Here is a 24,174-nt window from a genome sequence, read left to right on the forward strand (position 1 = left end):
ACTTTTACCCTCCAACCCAAGTCCCCGTGGATGATGCACTTGGTATCATTCTTCAAGAGCAAGAAGAGCTCCAAACCACCTTCATTAGTTTCACCTCTACCCTCCAAGAATTTACGTCCCGTATATATAACCAAAATGGCTTCCCACCTCAAAGCTTTGATGAATCTTCTTTCCAACCATACTATGATTTCTCCTCTCCGCCACAAACCTCCATGGAAGCATATCAATGTCCATTAATCCAAGAGCAATGTGATCCTACTTATGTTAGTAAAGCGGAACAAGAATTAACGGATCGCTTCAAGGAAGAAATGGATCAACTTCAAGCAACCATCCGTCAAAAGATAGATTCTTGGGATTCATATCACAAGCGAAATGAGTTCACGGATGATTGTGAGAAAGCAACCGAAGAGGGAGGTATGAGAGAGACTTTAGAGTCTCAAGTTGAGCACAAAGAAATGGAGTGTGTGTTGCAACAAGCGGAGGAAATGAAGGTTGTTGAAGATAAAGAAGTGGAAGAAGACCTAGAGGAGGTTGAACAAGAAGAAAGCTCCATCAACGAAAACAACTCTACATCAAGTGACAATGGTGATCTTGTTGAAGCTTCCCCCTTCGAATGTGAAGCCAATGTTGAGGAGGGTGCGCAACCTCCAACACATGACTTGATCAATAATAAAGGTTTGAAGGAAGTTAGCAAACAACAAGAATTTAAAGAAAGTTATCAAAAGATGGAAATCATCATGGAGGAGCCAAAGGAAGTGGAACCTACAATGTCAAGACCATTGGATATCTTCATTGCTAAGTCGCCGTCCCAATCACAAATTGAGTGGGTAATCATCTCATCCTTTAATTTTCTTGGCCCATATCAATATGCATTGCTAGAAACGGACGGTCAACTTAGAGCTCTTTGTGGGCTAGAGAGTAAGAACGGATTAGATGTCGGTGGACAATTTGAATCAAGGTGCATAAAGGATGGAATATCAAACTTTGAGTCTCAAAGGTGGAGTGAAGCCAAATTCAATGGGATTAGGATGATGAGTATGAGTTACAAGGAGAATTCAATAAGTTTGTTACCCCATTGGAAGCATGAAGATCAAGAAGAAAAGGGGTTGACAAATAAAGTATGGGACCCCGGAACATACATAGATCACTATCAACTTAGGGGTCTTGTTACTTGCTTAGGCCCCCTTGAAGGCCTTGTACGTTTAAATTGGGATCCCGGAGGCTATTGGAAGAGCAAACATTGGTGGGGATTCAAAGAAGAGTTCAAGCATAAGCCACCCTAGCAAGGACTCCACCAAATGTCCAACTTAAGGACTTTAACTAAAAGTGCTAGGTGGGAGACACCCCACCATGGTAAACTCTTTCCACTCTCTTCTAACCTTGTTTAATAAGTGATTTGAGTTACCATTGTAGGTAGGTCTTCATTTCATAATTAGCTTGTTTGTGTACATTAGTTGCTAGCATATTAACATGTATGTTGTGCTTAGTAGAAATAGAATAAATCTCAAAACCAACTTGCATTTTAGAAAGTGTGTGATTTTGACTAAATAAGGAGTTGTAGCCTTGTAGGCACCATGGGGAGCCTTTGGGCAATTAGAGTTTTTAGGCAATTCAAAAAAAAAAAAAAAAAAAAAGGGGGTGGACGCGAGCGCACCATGTACGCGCACGCGTCCCTGTATGGATGCACCATGAGCCACACTCCCGAGAGTTGGGCTGCCCTTGGGCACCCATCATGCCTTGAGCCCAACGCAATACACGCGGACGCGCACAACATGCGTGCGCGCCGTCGTCAAGCATATGGACATTCGCGCAGACGCGCACCTGCCGCGTCCGCGCCGTTTACTGCTGCATCGATTGAGCCAATCCACAGAGAGTTGAGCCAGTTTTGGGCCAACCTTAAGCACCCGGCCCAACCTGCTTCGCGCGGACGCGTACATGCCGCGTGCGCGCCGATCTGATTGCGCGACTTCCAGGCCATTGTCCAGAGAGTTAGGCCTGCGTTGGGCCAACTCTAAGCTCCTAGCCCAACTCCATGCACGCGTGCGCGCACTATACGCGCACGCGTCCCTTCCCATTTTGCTCACATACGCTCAGGCGCGCTATACGCGCACGCGTAGACCTCAAGTTTTCTCAAACGACGCGGAGCGCAAGGTGCGCGCTCGCGCCGATTCAAAAAATGGGAATCCTAAGACGCGAAGAGCGTTGCGCCGCAGCGCACTCCCTTCTTCCCCCCTCCATAATCGCCGCTGCTCAGCCGGTACCACCGCCACAGCCAGAGCCTACCGGTGTACCTATCCCGGATCCTCAGGATTAGCATCGAGGACGATGCTTGATCTTAAGTGTGGGGAGGTAGCCGGTGGCATAATTAGATACCGGTGAACATTTTAACCACTTTTCTAGCTATCTCACTTTGCACACTTTTTGTGTATATTTGATGTATTTTGAATTTATTTTAGATACTTTTATTGCTTAGTCAAACATTGAGATTTTCCAAGAAGTTTAAATAGAGGGCATTACCCAATTGATTGAAGGAAATTTTTGGTGAAACTTGCTTGAATTTCATACCTTGTGAAGCATGTATTGAACTAAGAACACAAGCTTGTGAGACTTGAGCCTATTGATGTGGTTACATTTTATAACCACTTATTTTCCATTCTTGTGTGAAATTGTTCTCTTTCCATGATTGTAATCCTTGATTTGCTTGATTCTATATGTCCATTTATTTCTTGTATTTATGCATTTATATGATTGAGGCCATTACTTCATTAGCCCACTTGCCCAAATAGCCAACCTTTTACTCTCCATTGTTAGCCAATTTGAGCCTATGTTCAACCAACTTATTCTCAATTTAGCACATTACAAGCCCAAGGCGGAAAACCAATGAAAAGTCCTTACTTGGATCTTTGATTAGCCTAGGCTAGTGAGAGTGTTCATTATTCAAAGTTGGTGAGGCTTGGGAACATTGGATGGAATAAAAGGGGTAGTACACTTTCATGTTTAGGAATTGGGTACATATTCATGTATTGATTAAATGTAAAGACCTTATGCATTGATGTCCTTGTATGTAGTTTGAAAGAAGAAAAAGAAAAAAAGGAAAAAAAAAAGTATATAAAGAAAAGAAAAGAAAAGAGAAAAAATATGATGATGAAAAAGAAAAAAAAAGAATATATAGCAAAGAGGGGACAAAAGGCCCCAAAGTGAAGTCAATAAAAAGGAATCAATGCATAGGTGTTATGAATCAAATAAGAATGCATGAGTATGTAAGAAAAAGTGAAGAATGGGTGGTTAGAATAGTTTGAATTTGTATAGGTCATCATATAGTTAGGTGGGAAAGTCTATGCTAATCAAAGATTCAAATCCTAGCCCACTTAACCATAAATGATCCTACCTTGACCCTAACCCCATTACAACCTAAATGAAAGACCTCATGATGAATGTATGCATGCATTGAATAAGTGTTGATTATTAGAAGAAAATCAAATTTTGGAAAACATGATTAGAAGAGAATTGAGTGAATTAACCCTTAAACACTTGAGTGAATAGAGCGGATACACATCCGGTGAGGGTTCAAAAGTTCAATCACATGTATTCGCCCGTATTATCTATATTCTTGCAAGTTTGAACTCTTTTTGATAATTCAATACAATTGTGGTTTGGACTTAATTCCTATTGCCTAGCTCTTGTGCTTACACATGCTCTCTTGGGAATTAATTTGTTTGAACTAAGCATTTCCATTTGTTTAGATAGTTGCATTTAGATAGGATTCATATAGTTTAGTTGCATTCAATAAATGTCATAACCCTTAGCTCCTTCTTATTTTAGCATGAGGACATGCTAAGGCTTAAGTGTGGGGAGGTTGACAAACCCCAATTTGACGGTTTGTTTTGTATTGAATTTAGAGCATCTTGATAGCCTTTTGTCACATTTAGCCTAGGAATTAGCATGATTTCGTAATCTCTCCCGTATTTGTGCTTAAGTGTAAAAACATGCTTTTAAACCTTATTTTGATGAATTCTAAGTTTCTCTTTGATTCCATAAGATGCCTTGATGTGTTTGTTAGTAATCTCAGGATGAAATAGGCTAGGCATGGATCAAAGGAAGCAAGGAAGGAAGCATACAAGTGGAGAGAAGCATAAAAAGTCAAAGAAGCAAAGTCATCCAAGCACGCGCACGCGCACAAGGCGCTCGCGTGCACATTGCGAAGCAGGCCAAGGACGCGCACGCGTACCGTGCGCGCACGCGCCGATGATGGCACATGACCTCATTAAGGCAACACGTGCCTGGCGATTTTGGGAAGGTTTCAGCAACCAACTTTGGCGCCAAAATGCATATAAGAGCCAAGGATTGAAGGGGAATGACATGACATTAACACATTCACATCCATAGACTAATTGTAGATCATTAGGTAGATATTTTTAGTTAGTTACATTTGTAGAGAGAGAAACTCCAACTTCTCTCTAGGATTCATCTTCATCCTCTCAATTCTCAACCATTCCTTGGTGAGATCTATTACAACACTCAATTTACTTTGTTCATGTTGTAGATCATCTTCTCCAATCTCAATTAGTGTTTGTAATTGTTCAATTCTTGTGGATCTTAGAATTAGCTTTGTTGTTTTGAATTCTATTGATTCAATAAAGATCTCATTTTCATTGTTGTTCATTGTTGATTGTTGTTTTCTCTTGTGTTGAATTGCTTTAATTCTAAATCTCTCCTCAATTTTACTATGTCTTTCATTCTTGCTCTCCAAGTGTTTGAGAAAATGCCAACTTTAGATATGGAGTAGTATTACCTCACTTGGCCTAGTGGTTGAGTCATTGGAGACACTTGAATAATGGATGTCAATTGTTGATTAGGAATTGAGGATTGCTAATTGACTTAGAGTGCACTAAAGCTAGACTTCCCTAGGGTAAGACTAGGACTTGTGACTTGAGTTAATTACTTTTACTTGACTTTCCTCTATAATTAGGGGTTAACTAAGTGAAGCAATACTCCTTTGTTATCACAATTGAAGGAAGCTATAGTGATGGGACTTCCAATGTTCAACCTTGGCCAAGGCTTTTAATATTGATTGATTGTTGTTTTCTTTTATTCACACTTTTATGCCACACTCTTCAAATCACAAAAAGACCACTTAACCAATACATGCATCCTTGTAGCATTCCTAGGGAAGAACGACTCGGGACTAATACTCTCGATTATAGATTGTAGATTTGTTTGATGAATGGATTTTGCGTCGGTTTAGACTATACTACGATTGACTACTTAATAAATTCTATACCGTCAAAAATTCATTTGTCAAGCATTCAAGAGAATCCGGAAGGTCTAACCTTGTCTGTGGTATTCTGAGTAGGATTCAATGATTGAATGACTGTGACGTGCTTCAAACCTGTAACCTACTGGGCGTTAGTGACAGACGCAAAAGAGTTATTCTATTCCGGTAGGGGAGGGAACCACACCGGTGATTGGCAGCACTGTGACAGAGTGTGTGCATTAGCTTTCACTGCGAGGATGGGAGGTAGCTGCTGACAACAGTGAGACCCTATACGAGCTTGCCATGGAAAGGAGTAAGAAGGGTTGGATGAAGACAGTAGGAAAGCAGAGAGACGGAAGGGAAGGCATCTTCATGCGCTTATCTGAAGTTCCTACCAATGGATTACATAAGTATCACTATCTTTATCTTTTATGTTATTTTCGTTCATCACCATATATCTGAGTTTGCCTGACTAAGATTTACAAGATGACCATAGCTTGCTTCAATACTAACAATCTCCGTGGGATCGACCCTTACTCACGTAAGGTTTATTACTTGGACAACCCAGTGCACTTGCTGGTTAGTTGTGCGAAGTTGTGTAATGCCATGGTATTGGGCTACCACGTTTTTGGAGCCATTACCAGGGATTATGAGAGTTGTGAAAAAGTATAGTTCACAATTTCGCGCACCAAGTTTTTGGCGCCGTTGCCGGGGATTGTTCTAGTTTTGAGCAAGCCTTTGGTAACATCAGTGCCAAGATCCGGCAACAACATCAAATTTTTGGTGTTATTGCCCGGGATTGTTCAGGCTGGACAACTGACGGTTCATCTGGTTGCTTAGATTAGGTATTTTTTTTTCGAAATTCTTGAAGATGAATTCTAGAGTTTCATGATGATTTGTTGAAATCTGGCTGGCTGAGAAGCCATGTCTAATCTGATTGGACCGAGGTTTCAACTTATCACCACAAGAGCTTGTTGATTTCATATCAATCTTGCTTTTGGAGCAGTGATTTGCTAAGGCTTGGCTGACCTTTGGTCATGTCTAGTGTTTTGGACCGAAGCTTTCTTTGGAAGCTTGGCTGGCTGTGAAGCCATGTCTAATTCCTGGACCGGAGTCTTAGACTAGCATTGCACTGATTCCTGGAATTCTCATTAAGAATTTTGATACCTTCTTTTTCCACTTAATTTTCGAAAAACACAAAAAAAATTAAAAAATTAAAAAAATCATAAAATTCAAAAATATTTCTTGTTTGAGTCTAGTGTCTCATCCTAAGATTGGTGTCAATTGCATGCATTCATATGTCTTAGTGATCTTCAAGATGTTCTTGATGATTCACTTGCTCTGATCTTTGAATTCTATTGACTTGAGTATTTTGTGTGTCTCATATGCATTTTCAGTTCATTAGTGTCAGTAGTATACAAACTGCTAAGTTTGGTGTCTTGCATGCATTGTTACTTGATTCTTGTTGCATTTTAATTATTAAAAAATCCAAAAATATTTTTAATTTGTGTATTTTCAAGTCAATGATACAAGGGATTGAAGATTCAGAACACACTGCAGAGGAATTATACAGAAAAAGCTGAGCATTCAAAAATGCCCAGTGAAGAAGGCAGACTGGCGTTTAAACGCCAGCCAGGGCACCTGGTTGGGCGTTTAACGCCCAAAGAGGTAGCATTTTGGGCGTTAAACGCCAGAATGTATACCATTCTGGGCGTTTAACGCCAGGATGATGCTAGGGGGAAGATTTTGTTTTCAAATCAATTTTTTTCAAGTTTTTCAAAATCAAATCTTTTTCAAATCAAATCTTTTCACTCAAATGTTTTCAAAATTAATTTCTTTCCTTTCAAAGATACTTACTAACAATTAATGATTTGATTGAACATTTTTTGCCTTTTCTGTTAAGGAAGGTTTTATGTTTGAATCATATCTTTTCTTGTTAGGCAAGTCACTAATTTTCCAAATCAAATCTTTTAAAATAATTTTCAAAACATATCTTTTAAAATGGTTTTCAAATCATATCTTCTCAATCACATCTCTTTAAGACAATAACCTTTCAATCATATTTTTTTATCATATCTTTTTCAAATTAGTTTTCAATCAAATCTTTTTAGTTTCTAATTTCAAAATCTTTTTCAAAAATCACTTGATTTCTCTTCCACTTTCATTTTCGAAAATTATCAATCAAATTTTCAAAATGTTTTCAAAATCTTTTAATTGAATTTTCGAAAATCCTCTTCCCTCCTTCTCACATCCTTCTATTTATGGAGTACCACTCCTTCTAAATGCACAATTCGAACCTTATCTAATTAAAGTTCGAATTCTTCTTCTCCTTCTTCTTTCCATTTCTCTTTTCCTCTGACATTTCAAGGAATCTCTATACTGTGACATAGAGGATTCCACATTTTCTTTTTCTCTTCTCTTTCATATGAGCAGGAGCAGAGACAAAGACATTCTTGTTGAAGCTGATCCTGAACCCGAAAGGACCTTGAAGAGAAAGCTAAGAGAAGCCAAAGCACAACTCTCTTTAGAGGACCTGACCGAATTCTTCAAAGAAGAAGAACCCATGGCAGCCGAAAACAACAACAATGCCAACAATGCAAGGAAGGTGCTGGGTGACTTTACTGCACCTACTCCCGACTTCTATGGGAGAAGCATCTCTATCCCTGCCATTGGAGCAAACAACTTTGAGCTTAAGCCTCAATTAGTTTCTCTAATGCAACAGAATTGCAAGTTCCATGGACTTCCAATGGAAGATCCTCATCAGTTTTTAGCTGAATTCTTGCAAATCTGTGACACAGTCAAGACTAATGGGGTAGACTCTGAAGTCTATAGACTGATGCTATTCCCTTTTGCTGTAAGAGACAGAGCTAGAATATGGTTGGATTCTCAACCTAAAGAAAGCCTGGACTCTTGGGAAAAGCTAGTCAATGCCTTCTTGGCAAAGTTCTTTCCACCACAAAGATGGAGTAAGCTTAGAGTGGAAGTCCAAACCTTCAGACAGAAGGATGGAGAATCCCTCTATGAAGCTTGGGAAAGATACAAACAATTAATCAGAAGATGTCCTTCAGACATGCTTTCTGAATGGAGCATCATAGGTATTTTCTATGATGGTCTCTCTGAACTATCTAAGATGTCCTTGGATAGCTCTGCTGGAGGATCTCTTCATCTGAAGAAGACGCCTGCAGAAGCTCAAGAATTGATTGAAATGGTTGCAAATAACCAATTCATGTACACTTCTGAAAGGAATCCTGTGAACAATGGGACTAGTCAGAAGAAAGGAGTTCTTGAGATTGACACTCTGAATGCCATATTGGCTCAGAACAAGATATTGACTCAACAAGTCAATTTGATTTCTCAAAGTCTGTCTGGAATGCAAAATGCACCAAACAGTACAAAGGATGCTTCATCTGAGGAAGAAGCTTATGATCCTGAGAACCCTTCCATGGAAGAGGTGAATTACCTAGGAGAACCCTATGGAAATACCTACAATTCTTCATGGAGAAATCACCCAAATCTCTCATGGAAGAATCAAGAGAGACCTCAACAAGGTTTCAATAACAATAATGGTGGAAGAAACAGGTTTAGCAATGGCAAGCCTTTTCCATCATCTTCTCAGCAACAGACAGAGAGTTCTAAGCAGAATACTTCTGACTTAGCAACAATGGTCTCTGATCTAATAAAGACCACTCAAAGTTTCATGAATGAAACAAGGTCCTCCATCAGAAATTTGGAAGGACAAGTGGGTCAGCTGAGCAAGAAAGTTACTGAACTCCCTCCTAGTACTCTCCCAAGTAATACAGAAGAAAATCCAAAAGGAGAGTGCAAGGCCATCAACATGGCCGAATATGGAGAGGAAAGAGAGGAAGAAGACGCCACTGAGAAAGACCCCAGTGGGCGTGCACCACTCTCCTCTGAGTTCCTCAATGAGGAACCTTGGGAATCCGAGGCTCAAAATGAGACCATAGAGATTCCATTGGACTTACTTCTGCCATTCATGAGCTCTGATGAGTATTCTTCCTCTGAAGAGGATGAGTATGTTACTGAAGAGCAAGTTGCTAAATACCTTGGAGCAATCATGAAACTAAATGACAAGTTATTTGGAAATGAGACTTGGGAGGATGAACCTCCCTTGCTCACCAAAGAACTGGATGACTTGTCTAGGCAGAAACTGCCTCAAAAGAGGCAGGATCCTGGGAAGTTTTCTATACCTTGTACCATAGGCACCATGACCTTCAAGAAGGCCTTGTGTGACTTAGGGTCAAGTGTGAACCTCATGCCCCTCTCTGTAATGGAGAAATTAGGGATCTTAGAGGTGCAAGCTGCAAGAATCTCATTAGAGATGGCAGACAACTCAAGAAAACAAGCCCATGGACTTGTAGAGGATGTTCTGGTTAAAGTTGAAGACCAGTACATTCCTACTGATTTCATAATCCTAGAGACTGGGAAGTGCATGGATGAATCCATCATCCTTGGCAGACCCTTCCTAGCCACAGCAAAGGCTGTGATTGATGTTGACAGAGGAGAGTTAATCATTCAAGTGAATGAAAAATCCTTGGTGTTTAAGGCCCAAGGATATCCCTCTGTCATCATGGAGAGGAAGCATGAAGAGCTCCTCTCAAAACAGAGCCAAACAGAGCCCCCACAGTCAAACTCTAAGTTTGGTGTTGGGAGGCTACAACCAAACTCTAAGTTTGGTGTTGAAACCCCACATTCAAACTCTAAGTTTGGTGTTGGGAGGTTTCAACACGGTTCTGAGCATTTCTGAGGCTCCATGAGAGCCCTCTGTCAAGCTAATGACATTAAAGAAGCGCTTGTTGGGAGGCAACCCAATGTTTTATAATTAATTATTTTCTTTTGTTATTTTATCTTTTTTGTAGGTTGATGATCATAAGAAGTCACAAAAACAATGAAAAAAGCAAAAACAGAATGAAAAACAGGAAGAAAAACAGCACACCCTGGAGGAGAAGAAACTGGCGTTCAAACGCCAGTAATGCTAGCTGTTGGGCGTTTAACGCCCAGTCTGGCACCATTCTGGGCGTTTAACGCCAGAAAGGGGCACCAGACTGGCGTTAAACGCCAGTAAAGGGCAACAACCTGGCGTTAAACGCCAGGAATGGGCACCAGCCCGGCGTTTAACGCCAGAAATGGCTCAAAACGTGATTTTGAGCAACATTTAGTGCAGGGATGACTTTTCCTTGACACTACAGGATCTGTGGACCCCACAGGACCCTACCATCACTCTCTCTCTTCTTCCCCCATTCACCAATCACCTCAACACCTCTTCCCCAAAAACCCCTCACCTATCAAATCCCATCTTTCTCTTCACCACTCACATCCATCCTTCATAAAACCCCACCAACCTCACCCTTCAAATTCAAACCACTTTCCCTCCCAAACCCACCCATAATGGCCGAACCTTTACCCCCCTCTCTCCTATAAATACCCTTCTTCAACTCTTCATTTTCACACAACCTAAACCCCCTTTCTTACCCTTCTTGGCCGAACACACTACCATCTCCCTTCTTCCTCATTTCTTCTTCTTCTACTCTCTTCTTTCTTCTTTTGCTCGAGGACGAGCAAACATTTTAAGTTTGGTGTGGTAAAAGCATTGCTTTTTGTTTTTCCATAACCATTTATGGCATCCAAGGCCGGAGAAACCTCTAAAAAGAGGAAAGGGAAGGCAAAAGCTTCCACCTCCGAGTCATGGGAGATGGATAGATTCCTCTCAAGGGTGCATCAAGACCACTTCTATGAAGTTGTGGCCTTGAAGAAGGTGATCTCCGAGGTCTCCTTTTCACTCAAAAAGGGTGAATATCCGGAGATCCGCCATGAGATCCGAAGAAGAGGTTGGGAAGTTCTTACCAACCCCATTCAACAAGTCGAAATCTTGATGGTTCAAGAGTTCTATGCCAATGCATGGATCACAAAGAACCATGACCAAAGTGTGAACCCGAATCCAAAGAATTATCTCACTATGGTTCGGGGGAAATACTTGGATTTTAGTCCGGAGAGTGTGAGGGTGGCGTTCAACTTGCCTATGATGCAAGGAGATGAGCATCCTTACACTAGAAGGGTCAACTTTGATCAAAGGTTGGACCAAGTCCTCACAGTCATATGTGAAGAGGGCGCACAATGGAAGCAAGATTCAAGAGGAAAGCCGGTCCAATTGAGAAGGCATGACCTCAAGCCCGTGGCTAGAGGATGGTTAGAGTTCATACAACGCTCAATCATCCCCACTAGCAACCGGTCCGAAGTTACCATAGACCGGGCCATCATGATCCATAGTATCATGATTGGAGAAGAAATAGAGGTTCATGAGGTTATAGCCCAAGAACTCTATAAGGTGGCGGACAAGACCTCCACCTTGGCAAGGTTAGCCTTTTCTCATCTCATTTGTCACCTCTGTTATTCAATTGGAGTTGACATAGAGGGAGACATTCCCATTGATGAGGACAAGCCCATCACCAAGAAAAGGATGGAGTACACAAGAGATCTCACTCATCATGAGATCCCTGAGATTCCTCAAGGGATGAATTTTCCTCCACAAAACTATTGGGAGCAACTAAACACCTCCCTAGGAGAACTAAGTTCCAACATGGGACAACTGAGGGTGGAGCATCAAGAACACTCCATCATCCTTCATGAAATTAGAGAAGATCAAAGAATCATGAGGGAGGAGCAACAAAGACAAGGAAGAGACATTGAGGAGCTCAAGCACTCCATAGGATCTTCAAGAGCAAGAAAGAGCCGCCATCACTAAGGTGGACCCGTTCTTTGATTTCCTTGTTATTGTTCTTCTGTTTTTTCGAATTTTAATGCTCATGTTTATCCATGTTTGTGTCTTATGATCATTAGTGTCTTGGTGTCTATGCCTTAAAGTTATGAATGTCCTATGAATCCATCACCTTTCTTCAATAAAAACGTGCCTAATTGATAAAAGAAAGAATTGCATGAATTTTGAATTTTATAATAGTTTAATTATTTTGATGTGGTGGCAATATTTTTGTTCTCTGAATGTATGCTTAAACAGTGCATATGTCTTTTGAATTTGTGGTTCATGGATGTTGGCTCTTGAAAGAATGATGAAAAAGGAGACATGTTACTGAGGATCTGAAAAATCAATAAAATGATTCTTGAAGCAAGAAAAAGCATTTCAAAAAAAAAAACCGAAAAAAAAAGAGAAAGGAATAAGAGTTGTGATCCAAGGCAATAAGAGTGTGCTTAAGAACCCTGGACACCTCTAATTGGGGACTTTAGCAAAGCTGAGTCACAATCTGAAAAGGTTCACCCAATTATGTGTCTGTGGCATGTATGTATCCGGTGGTAATACTGGAAGACAGAGTGCTTTGGGCCACAGCCAAGACTCAATAAATAGCTATGTTCAAGAATCATCATACTTTACTAAGAGAATCATTAACACTATCTGGATTCTAAGTTCCTAAAGAAGCCAACCATTCTGGATTTCAAAGGATAGAGTGAGATGCCAAAACTGTTCGGAGGCAAAAAGTTAAAAGCCCCGCTCATCTGATTAATACTGATCTTCACAGATGTTTTTGGAATTCATTGCATATTCTCTTCTTTTTATCTTATTTGATTTTCAGTTGCTTGAGGACAAGCAACAATTTAAGTTTGGTGTTGTGATGAGCGGATAATTTGTATACTTTTTGGCATTGTTTTTAGTATGTTTTTGATATGATATAGTTAGTTTTTAGTATATTTTTATTAGTTTTTAATTAAAATTCACTTTTCTGGACTTTACTATGAGTTTGTGTGTTTTTCTGTGATTTCAGGTATTTTCTGGCTGAAATTGAGGGACCTGAGCAAAAATCTGATTCTGAGACCAAAAAGGACTGCAGATGCTGTTGGATTCTGACCTCCCTGCATTCGAAGCGGATTTTCTGGAGCTACAGAAGCCCAATTGGCGCGCTCTCAACGGCGTTGGAAAGTAGACATCCTGGGCTTTCCAGCAATATATAATAGTCCATACTTTGTCCCAAGATTTGATGGCCCAAACCGGCGTTCAAAGTCACCTCAAGGAATCCCAGCGTTAAACGCTGGAACTGGCACCCAAATGGGAGTTAAACGCCCAAACTGGCACCAAAGCTGGCGTTTAACTCCAAGAAGAGTCTCTACACGAAATTGCTTCATTGCTCAGCCCAAGCACACACCAAGTGGGCCCGGAAGAGGATTTTTATGTCATTTACTCATTTCTGTACACCCTAGGCTACTAGTTTCTTATAAGTAGGACCTTTTACTATTGTATAAAAATCTTTTGATCACTTTTAGATCTCTAGATCATCTTTGGACATTTTAGTTCTTAGATCATTGGGAGGCTGGCCATTCGGCCATGCCTAGACCTTATGCTTATGTATTTTCAACGGTGGAGTTTCTACACACCATAGATTAAGGTGTGGAGCTCTGCTGTACCTCGAGTATTAATGCAATTACTATTGTTCTTTCATTCAAATTCCGCTTGTTCTTTATCCAAGATATCACTTGTTCTTCAACATGATGAAGGTGATGATTGACGCCCATCACCATTCTCACTCATGAACAAAGTGACTGACAACCACTCTTGTTCTACAAGCATTTGAGGCTTGGTGAATATCTCTTGGATTCCTGATTGCACGATGCATGGTTGATCGCCTGACAACCGAGTGCTCGCCTGACAAACGAGCCAACCATTCCGTGAGATCAGAGTCTTCGTGGTATAGGCAAGAACTGATGGCAGCATTGACAAACCCCAATTTGACGGTTTGTTTTGTATTGAATTTAGAGCATCTTGATAGCCTTTTGTCACATTTAGCCTAGGAATTAGCATGATTTCGTAATCTCTCCCGTATTTGTGCTTAAGTGTAAAAACATGCTTTTAAACCTTATTTTGATGAATTCTAAGTTTCTCTTTGATTCCATAAGATGCCTTGATGTGTTTGTTAGTAATCTCAGGATGAAATAGGCTAGGCATGGATCAAAGGAAGTAAGGAAGGAAGCATACAAGTGGAGAGAAGCATAAAAAGTCAAAGAAGCAAAGTCATCCAAGCACGCGCACGCGCGCAAGGCGCTCGCGTGCACATTGCGAAGCAGGCCAAGGACGCGCACGCGTACCATGCGCGCACGCGCCGATGATGGCACATGACCTCATTAAGGCAACACGTGCCTGGCGATTTTGGGAAGGTTTCAGCAACCAACTTTGGCGCCAAAATGCATATAAGAGCCAAGGATTGAAGGGGAATGACATGACATTAACACATTCACATCCATAGACTAATTGTAGATCATTAGGTAGATATTTTTAGTTAGTTACATTTGTAGAGAGAGAAACTCCAACTTCTCTCTAGGATTCATCTTCATCCTCTCAATTCTCAACCATTCCTTGGTGAGATCTATTACAACACTCAATTTACTTTGTTCATGTTGTAGATCATCTTCTCCAATCTCAATTAGTGTTTGTAATTGTTCAATTCTTGTGGATCTTAGAATTAGCTTTGTTGTTTTGAATTCTATTGATTCAATAAAGATCTCATTTTCATTGTTGTTCATTGTTGATTGTTGTTTTCTCTTGTGTTGAATTGCTTTAATTCTAAATCTCTCCTCAATTTTACTATGTCTTTCATTCTTGCTCTCCAAGTGTTTGAGAAAATGCCAACTTTAGATATGGAGTAGTATTACCTCACTTGGCCTAGTGGTTGAGTCATTGGAGACACTTGAATAATGGATGTCAATTGTTGATTAGGAATTGAGGATTGCTAATTGACTTAGAGTGCACTAAAGCTAGACTTCCCTAGGGTAAGACTAGGACTTGTGACTTGAGTTAATTACTTTTACTTGACTTTCCTCTATAATTAGGGGTTAACTAAGTGAAGCAATACTCCTTTGTTATCACAATTGAAGGAAGCTATAGTGATGGGACTTCCAATGTTCAACCTTGGCCAAGGCTTTTAATATTGATTGATTGTTGTTTTCTTTTATTCACACTTTTATGCCACACTCTTCAAATCACAAAAAGACCACTTAACCAATACATGCATCCTTGTAGCATTCCTAGGGAAGAACGACTCGGGACTAATACTCTCGATTATAGATTGTAGATTTGTTTGATGAATGGATTTTGCGTCGGTTTAGACTATACTACGATTGACTACTTAATAAATTCTATACCGTCAAAAATTCATTTGTCAAAATGGCGCCGTTGCCGGGGAATGCGCATAAGTGCCATGTTTTTGGTTAATGTAAATATGTGAATATTGTGAATATATTTTTCTTTTGTTTGTTCGGTAGTTTTTGTTAGTTTTAGATCTCTATTAGTTCTGTTTCTATTTGCCACTATGAATTCTCGTCCTTGTGGTTTTGGATATGACTATGACTACTTTGTAGGTGATGAAAACTTGAATGATGGCTCACATTATGGGATAGACGAATTCTCAGGAAGGGAGCCATATCCATATGAGCAATCACCATGGCAATCTTCCCCCTCAAGTTACTATGATGGTAGTCCCTCCTATAATGCATATCATTCCTATGGATATGATGATTCTTATCATGGTTATACCTCTCAACCACCACCATTCTATGCACCATATTCTCAACCCACATCTTATTCCCACCAATTGCCTACATATGATCCAAATCTATATTCCCCCTATGCATACCCTTGTGACGATTACGAACAAGCAACCCTTGAATCACCACCACTCCAACACTTTTACCCTCCAACCCAAGTCCCCGTGGATGATGCACTTGGTATCATTCTTCAAGAGCAAGAAGAGCTCCAAACCACCTTCATTAGTTTCACCTCTACCCTCCAAGAATTTACGTCCCGTATATATAACCAAAATGGCTTCCCACCTCAAAGCTTTGATGAATCTTCTTTCCAACCATACTATGATTTCTCCTCTCCGCCACAAACCTCCATGGAAGCATATCAATGTCCATTAATCCAAGAGCAATGTGATCCTACTTATGTTAGTAAAGCGGAACAAGAATTAACGGATCGCTTCAAGGAAGAAATGGATCAACTTCAAGCAACCATCCGTCAAAAGATAGATTCTTGGGATTCATATCACAAGCGAAATGAGTTCACGGATGATTGTGAGAAAGCAACCGAAGAGGGAGGTATGAGAGAGACTTTAGAGTCTCAAGTTGAGCACAAAGAAATGGAGTGTGTGTTGCAACAAGCGGAGGAAATGAAGGTTGTTGAAGATAAAGAAGTGGAAGAAGACCTAGAGGAGGTTGAACAAGAAGAAAGCTCCATCAACGAAAACAACTCTACATCAAGTGACAATGGTGATCTTGTTGAAGCTTCCCCCTTCGAATGTGAAGCCAATGTTGAGGAGGGTGCGCAACCTCCAACACATGACTTGATCAATAATAAAGGTTTGAAGGAAGTTAGCAAACAACAAGAATTTAAAGAAAGTTATCAAAAGATGGAAATCATCATGGAGGAGCCAAAGGAAGTGGAACCTACAATGTCAAGACCATTGGATATCTTCATTGCTAAGTCGCCGTCCCAATCACAAATTGAGTGGGTAATCATCTCATCCTTTAATTTTCTTGGCCCATATCAATATGCATTGCTAGAAACGGACGGTCAACTTAGAGCTCTTTGTGGGCTAGAGAGTAAGAACGGATTAGATGTCGGTGGACAATTTGAATCAAGGTGCATAAAGGATGGAATATCAAACTTTGAGTCTCAAAGGTGGAGTGAAGCCAAATTCAATGGGATTAGGATGATGAGTATGAGTTACAAGGAGAATTCAATAAGTTTGTTACCCCATTGGAAGCATGAAGATCAAGAAGAAAAGGGGTTGACAAATAAAGTATGGGACCCCGGAACATACATAGATCACTATCAACTTAGGGGTCTTGTTACTTGCTTAGGCCCCCTTGAAGGCCTTGTACGTTTAAATTGGGATCCCGGAGGCTATTGGAAGAGCAAACATTGGTGGGGATTCAAAGAAGAGTTCAAGCATAAGCCACCCTAGCAAGGACTCCACCAAATGTCCAACTTAAGGACTTTAACTAAAAGTGCTAGGTGGGAGACACCCCACCATGGTAAACTCTTTCCACTCTCTTCTAACCTTGTTTAATAAGTGATTTGAGTTACCATTGTAGGTAGGTCTTCATTTCATAATTAGCTTGTTTGTGTACATTAGTTGCTAGCATATTAACATGTATGTTGTGCTTAGTAGAAATAGAATAAATCTCAAAACCAACTTGCATTTTAGAAAGTGTGTGATTTTGACTAAATAAGGAGTTGTAGCCTTGTAGGCACCATGGGGAGCCTTTGGGCAATTAGAGTTTTTAGGCAATTCAAAAAAAAAAAAAAAAAAAAGGGGGTGGACGCGAGCGCACCATGTACGCGCACGCGTCCCTGTATGGATGCACCATGAGCCACACTCCCGAGAGTTGGGCCGCCCTTGGGCACCCATCATGCCTTGAGCCCAACGCAATACACGCGGACGCGCACAACATGCGTGCGCGCCGTCGTCAAGCATATGGACATTCGCGCAGACGCGCACCTGCCGCGTCCGCGCCGTTTACTGCTGCATCGATTGAGCCAATCCACAGAGAGTTGAGCCAGTTTTGGGCCAACCTTAAGCACCCGGCCCAACCTGCTTCGCGCGGACGCGTACATGCCGCGTGCGCGCCGATCTGATTGCGCGACTTCCAGGCCATTGTCCAGAGAGTTAGGCCTGCGTTGGGCCAACTCTAAGCTCCTAGCCCAACTCCATGCACGCGTGCGCGCACTATACGCGCACGCGTCCCTTCCCATTTTGCTCACATACGCTCAGGCGCGCTATACGCGCACGCGTAGACCTCAAGTTTTCTCAAACGACGCGGAGGCGCAAGGTGCGCGCTCGCGCCGATTCAAAAAATGGGAATCCTAAGACGCGAAGAGCGTTGCGCCGCAGCGCACTCCCTTCTTCCCCCCTCCATAATCGCCGCTGCTCAGCCGGTACCACCGCCACAGCCAGAGCCTACCGGTGTACCTATCCCGGATCCTCAGGATTAGCATCGAGGACGATGCTTGATCTTAAGTGTGGGGAGGTAGCCGGTGGCATAATTAGATACCGGTGAACATTTTAACCACTTTTCTAGCTATCTCACTTTGCACACTTTTTGTGTATATTTGATGTATTTTGAATTTATTTTAGATACTTTTATTGCTTAGTCAAACATTGAGATTTTCCAAGAAGTTTAAATAGAGGGCATTACCCAATTGATTGAAGGAAATTTTTGGTGAAACTTGCTTGAATTTCATACCTTGTGAAGCATGTATTGAACTAAGAACACAAGCTTGTGAGACTTGAGCCTATTGATGTGGTTACATTTTATAACCACTTATTTTCCATTCTTGTGTGAAATTGTTCTCTTTCCATGATTGTAATCCTTGATTTGCTTGATTCTATATGTCCATTTATTTCTTGTATTTATGCATTTATATGATTGAGGCCATTACTTCATTAGCCCACTTGCCCAAATAGCCAACCTTTTACTCTCCATTGTTAGCCAATTTGAGCCTATGTTCAACCAACTTATTCTCAATTTAGCACATTACAAGCCCAAGGCGGAAAACCAATGAAAAGTCCTTACTTGGATCTTTGATTAGCCTAGGCTAGTGAGAGTGTTCATTATTCAAAGTTGGTGAGGCTTGGGAACATTGGATGGAATAAAAGGGGTAGTACACTTTCATGTTTAGGAATTGGGTACATATTCATGTATTGATTAAATGTAAAGACCTTATGCATTGATGTCCTTGTATGTAGTTTGAAAGAAGAAAAAGAAAAAAAGGAAAAAAAAAAGTATATAAAGAAAAGAAAAGAAAAGAGAAAAAATATGATGATGAAAAAGAAAAAAAAAGAATATATAGCAAAGAGGGGACAAAAGGCCCCAAAGTGAAGTCAATAAAAAGGAATCAATGCATAGGTGTTATGAATCAAATAAGAATGCATGAGTATGTAAGAAAAAGTGAAGAATGGGTGGTTAGAATAGTTTGAATTTGTATAGGTCATCATATAGTTAGGTGGGAAAGTCTATGCTAATCAAAGATTCAAATCCTAGCCCACTTAACCATAAATGATCCTACCTTGACCCTAACCCCATTACAACCTAAATGAAAGACCTCATGATGAATGTATGCATGCATTGAATAAGTGTTGATTATTAGAAGAAAATCAAATTTTGGAAAACATGATTAGAAGAGAATTGAGTGAATTAACCCTTAAACACTTGAGTGAATAGAGCGGATACACATCCGGTGAGGGTTCAAAAGTTCAATCACATGTATTCGCCCGTATTATCTATATTCTTGCAAGTTTGAACTCTTTTTGATAATTCAATACAATTGTGGTTTGGACTTAATTCCTATTGCCTAGCTCTTGTGCTTACACATGCTCTCTTGGGAATTAATTTGTTTGAACTAAGCATTTCCATTTGTTTAGATAGTTGCATTTAGATAGGATTCATATAGTTTAGTTGCATTCAATAAATGTCATAACCCTTAGCTCCTTCTTATTTTAGCATGAGGACATGCTAAGGCTTAAGTGTGGGGAGGTTGACAAACCCCAATTTGACGGTTTGTTTTGTATTGAATTTAGAGCATCTTGATAGCCTTTTGTCACATTTAGCCTAGGAATTAGCATGATTTCGTAATCTCTCCCGTATTTGTGCTTAAGTGTAAAAACATGCTTTTAAACCTTATTTTGATGAATTCTAAGTTTCTCTTTGATTCCATAAGATGCCTTGATGTGTTTGTTAGTAATCTCAGGATGAAATAGGCTAGGCATGGATCAAAGGAAGCAAGGAAGGAAGCATACAAGTGGAGAGAAGCATAAAAGTCAAAGAAGCAAAGTCATCCAAGCACGCGCACGCGCACAAGGCGCTCGCGTGCACATTGCGAAGCAGGCCAAGGACGCGCACGCGTACCGTGCGCGCACGCGCCGATGATGGCACATGACCTCATTAAGGCAACACGTGCCTGGCGATTTTGGGAAGGTTTCAGCAACCAACTTTGGCGCCAAAATGCATATAAGAGCCAAGGATTGAAGGGGAATGACATGACATTAACACATTCACATCCATAGACTAATTGTAGATCATTAGGTAGATATTTTTAGTTAGTTACATTTGTAGAGAGAGAAACTCCAACTTCTCTCTAGGATTCATCTTCATCCTCTCAATTCTCAACCATTCCTTGGTGAGATCTATTACAACACTCAATTTACTTTGTTCATGTTGTAGATCATCTTCTCCAATCTCAATTAGTGTTTGTAATTGTTCAATTCTTGTGGATCTTAGAATTAGCTTTGTTGTTTTGAATTCTATTGATTCAATAAAGATCTCATTTTCATTGTTGTTCATTGTTGATTGTTGTTTTCTCTTGTGTTGAATTGCTTTAATTCTAAATCTCTCCTCAATTTTACTATGTCTTTCATTCTTGCTCTCCAAGTGTTTGAGAAAATGCCAACTTTAGATATGGAGTAGTATTACCTCACTTGGCCTAGTGGTTGAGTCATTGGAGACACTTGAATAATGGATGTCAATTGTTGATTAGGAATTGAGGATTGCTAATTGACTTAGAGTGCACTAAAGCTAGACTTCCCTAGGGTAAGACTAGGACTTGTGACTTGAGTTAATTACTTTTACTTGACTTTCCTCTATAATTAGGGGTTAACTAAGTGAAGCAATACTCCTTTGTTATCACAATTGAAGGAAGCTATAGTGATGGGACTTCCAATGTTCAACCTTGGCCAAGGCTTTTAATATTGATTGATTGTTGTTTTCTTTTATTCACACTTTTATGCCACACTCTTCAAATCACAAAAAGACCACTTAACCAATACATGCATCCTTGTAGCATTCCTAGGGAAGAACGACTCGGGACTAATACTCTCGATTATAGATTGTAGATTTGTTTGATGAATGGATTTTGCGTCGGTTTAGACTATACTACGATTGACTACTTAATAAATTCTATACCGTCAAAAATTCATTTGTCAAGCATTCAAGAGAATCCGGAAGGTCTAACCTTGTCTGTGGTATTCTGAGTAGGATTCAATGATTGAATGACTGTGACGTGCTTCAAACCTGTAACCTACTGGGCGTTAGTGACAGACGCAAAAGAGTTATTCTATTCCGGTAGGGGAGGGAACCACACCGGTGATTGGCAGCACTGTGACAGAGTGTGTGCATTAGCTTTCACTGCGAGGATGGGAGGTAGCTGCTGACAACAGTGAGACCCTATACGAGCTTGCCATGGAAAGGAGTAAGAAGGGTTGGATGAAGACAGTAGGAAAGCAGAGAGACGGAAGGGAAGGCATCTTCATGCGCTTATCTGAAGTTCCTACCAATGGATTACATAAGTATCACTATCTTTATCTTTTATGTTATTTTCGTTCATCACCATATATATCTGAGTTTGCCTGACTAAGATTTACAAGATGACCATAGCTTGCTTCAATACTAACAATCTCCGTGGGATCGACCCTTACTCACGTAAGGTTTATTACTTGGACAACCCAGTGCACTTGCTGGTTAGTTGTGCGAAGTTGTGTAATGCCATGGTATTGGGCTACCACGTTTTTGGAGCCATTACCAGGGATTATGAGAGTTGTGAAAAAGTATAGTTCACAATTTCGCGCACCAAGTTTTTGGCGCCGTTGCCGGGGATTGTTCTAGTTTTGAGCAAGCCTTTGGTAACATCAGTGCCAAGATCCGGCAACAACATCAAATTTTTGGTGTTATTGCCCGGGATTGTTCAGGCTGGACAACTGACGGTTCATCTGGTTGCTTAGATTAGGTATTTTTTTTTCGAAATTCTTGAAGATGAATTCTAGAGTTTCATGATGATTTGTTGAAATCTGGCTGGCTGAGAAGCCATGTCTAATCTGATTGGACCGAGGTTTCAACTTATCACCACAAGAGCTTGTTGATTTCATATCAATCTTGCTTTTGGAGCAGTGATTTGCTAAGGCTTGGCTGACCTTTGGTCATGTCTAGTGTTTTGGACCGAAGCTTTCTTTGGAAGCTTGGCTGGCTGTGAAGCCATGTCTAATTCCTGGACCGGAGTCTTAGACTAGCATTGCACTGATTCCTGGAATTCTCATTAAGAATTTTGATACCTTCTTTTTCCACTTAATTTTCGAAAAACACAAAAAAAATTAAAAAAATTAAAAAAATCATAAAATTCAAAATATTTCTTGTTTGAGTCTAGTGTCTCATCCTAAGATTGGTGTCAATTGCATGCATTCATATGTCTTAGTGATCTTCAAGATGTTCTTGATGATTCACTTGCTCTGATCTTTGAATTCTATTGACTTGAGTATTTTGTGTGTCTCATATGCATTTTCAGTTCATTAGTGTCAGTAGTATACAAACTGCTAAGTTTGGTGTCTTGCATGCATTGTTACTTGATTCTTGTTGCATTTTAATTATTAAAAAATCCAAAAATATTTTTAATTTGTGTATTTTCAAGTCAATGATACAAGGGATTGAAGATTCAGAACACACTGCAGAGGAATTATACAGAAAAAGCTGAGCATTCAAAAATGCCCAGTGAAGAAGGCAGACTGGCGTTTAAACGCCAGCCAGGGCACCTGGTTGGGCGTTTAACGCCCAAAGAGGTAGCATTTTGGGCGTTAAACGCCAGAATGTATACCATTCTGGGCGTTTAACGCCAGGATGATGCTAGGGGGAAGATTTTGTTTTCAAATCAATTTTTTTCAAGTTTTTCAAAATCAAATCTTTTTCAAATCAAATCTTTTCACTCAAATGTTTTCAAAATTAATTTCTTTCCTTTCAAAGATACTTACTAACAATTAATGATTTGATTGAACATTTTTTGCCTTTTCTGTTAAGGAAGGTTTTATGTTTGAATCATATCTTTTCTTGTTAGGCAAGTCACTAATTTTCCAAATCAAATCTTTTAAAATAATTTTCAAAACATATCTTTTAAAATGGTTTTCAAATCATATCTTCTCAATCACATCTCTTTAAGACAATAACCTTTCAATCATATTTTTTTATCATATCTTTTTCAAATTAGTTTTCAATCAAATCTTTTTAGTTTCTAATTTCAAAATCTTTTTCAAAAATCACTTGATTTCTCTTCCACTTTCATTTTCGAAAATTATCAATCAAATTTTCAAAATGTTTTCAAAATCTTTTAATTGAATTTTCGAAAATCCTCTTCCCTCCTTCTCACATCCTTCTATTTATGGAGTACCACTCCTTCTAAATGCACAATTCGAACCTTATCTAATTAAAGTTCGAATTCTTCTTCTCCTTCTTCTTTCATTTCTCTTTTCCTCTGACATTTCAAGGAATCTCTATACTGTGACATAGAGGATTCCACATTTTCTTTTTCTCTTCTCTTTCATATGAGCAGGAGCAGAGACAAAGACATTCTTGTTGAAGCTGATCCTGAACCCGAAAGGACCTTGAAGAGAAAGCTAAGAGAAGCCAAAGCACAACTCTCTTTAGAGGACCTGACCGAATTCTTCAAAGAAGAAGAACCCATGGCAGCCGAAAACAACAACAATGCCAACAATGCAAGGAAGGTGCTGGGTGACTTTACTGCACCTACTCCCGACTTCTATGGGAGAAGCATCTCTATCCCTGCCATTGGAGCAAACAACTTTGAGCTTAAGCCTCAATTAGTTTCTCTAATGCAACAGAATTGCAAGTTCCATGGACTTCCAATGGAAGATCCTCATCAGTTTTTAGCTGAATTCTTGCAAATCTGTGACACAGTCAAGACTAATGGGGTAGACTCTGAAGTCTATAGACTGATGCTATTCCCTTTTGCTGTAAGAGACAGAGCTAGAATATGGTTGGATTCTCAACCTAAAGAAAGCCTGGACTCTTGGGAAAAGCTAGTCAATGCCTTCTTGGCAAAGTTCTTTCCACCACAAAGATGGAGT

General features: G+C 40.0%; 1 non-coding gene across 1 annotated transcript; it reads right to left on the bottom strand.

The window, feature by feature from the left end:
* Positions 1-8,222: 8,222 nt before the first annotated feature.
* LOC130938298 (small nucleolar RNA R71) lies at positions 8,223-8,330 on the bottom strand. The gene has a single exon (XR_009069469.1). It is a non-coding gene; the product is annotated as a small nucleolar RNA R71 (small nucleolar RNA).
* Between the last annotated feature and the right edge of the window lie 15,844 nt (positions 8,331-24,174).

This window comes from Arachis stenosperma, chromosome 6 (genome assembly GCF_014773155.1).
Source record: "Arachis stenosperma cultivar V10309 chromosome 6, arast.V10309.gnm1.PFL2, whole genome shotgun sequence".
In the NCBI taxonomy this organism is placed as follows: Eukaryota; Viridiplantae; Streptophyta; class Magnoliopsida; order Fabales; family Fabaceae; genus Arachis; species Arachis stenosperma.